This window comes from Branchiostoma belcheri, unplaced genomic scaffold (assembly GCF_001625305.1).
Source record: "Branchiostoma belcheri isolate BF01 breed outbred unplaced genomic scaffold, Haploidv18h27 scaffold66, whole genome shotgun sequence".
NCBI lineage: Eukaryota > Metazoa > Chordata > Leptocardii > Amphioxiformes > Branchiostomatidae > Branchiostoma > Branchiostoma belcheri.
The window spans coordinates 416,841-417,985 of NW_017804309.1; the positions used below are offsets into that span (position 1 = coordinate 416,841).

Below are 1,145 nucleotides of genomic sequence, written 5' to 3' on the forward strand. Positions count from 1 at the left end.
GGTAAGTCTACTGAACTCGAGCTTCCATGACATTATAGCTAGTATATGTCAGTCATATCAAATTATGTGCTTAATGCTTAAAAGAAAGGTACTATTCTGACAACACAGTCTTAGAGAGATAGAACTTGCTGCATGAATGGAATATACACTTTTACAGGCACCACTAGAGAAAAATGACTTTATCTTTGTACTTAAGGAAGATACATAGGTTTCCCAAATACAAAATTGTGAGCAATTGTGAAATGTACTGTTAAACAGAAAGAAATTATTGTTATTCCATGCCTTGTAACAGAAATATGTATAACATAACTTGATAATGGCAAAATTTTTATATCTAAAAAAAAGACAACAAATTAAAAACAATTGACCCAAAGTCCTTTTGACTGGAATGTGTTTTGTGTGATGTGCAACATGTACTGGTAGTAATAACTGTATAGGACTCATTTCATAAGGGAGTAAGCACATTACCATTGTGTTTAATATAGTGTTTCATGTAACATTTTATTCATACAAAGACCTACCAGTGGACTAGCCCCCTGCTGTAGTGACTGCTGTGTGTGCCCCAGGGATAATGAACAGAGATGGGTGCCGCCTTATGTGTCACGTGACGCGGGAAGGCTCTTTAACGTTAAAGGTGCCCTAAGCGATATCTGGCCGATAGTAGGCTGGGAGCATTAAATTTCAAAAGTCTGTCTTTTTGTCACATTTTCACGCAGTATGTTGAATCAACCCTATCCTATCCCATACCGATAGTCATGGAGCAAAAATTCGATGCCGCTTTGCCGTACGAACGCCGTGAAAAACTACGTGCCTCCCGCCACCGGCAGTGGTGTCGGCCATTTTTGAAATTTCCGAGCGCTCGCGAACACTTCCGACTTCTTCCGACCAGAGCCGAGGACGAGTCACGTGGTTAACCACGAACGCGCTGAATCAGTCGAACTGCAGGTCATCCTGAGTTTCCGCTACATATTGATACATTTCGCGTAATGTCATAAAATTCGTTTCCGTTGGTATGAGAAACTGTATGAATGTGGCTACCACATGCGATATAATAAGTGTTATGATAACATTCAAGTATATACAAAAAGAGGAATTGAATACAAGGTTCTGACCATTCAAAAATCGTCAAATTTGAAGTCAATCGG

At 39.6% G+C, this 1,145-nt stretch overlaps 1 protein-coding gene across 1 annotated transcript in view; it reads right to left on the bottom strand.

Moving 5' to 3' along the window:
• The window catches only part of LOC109483733 (trafficking protein particle complex subunit 4-like), a 4,747-nt gene that overhangs the window by 1,071 nt on the left and 2,531 nt on the right, over positions 1-1,145 (bottom strand). The window lies entirely within an intron of this gene.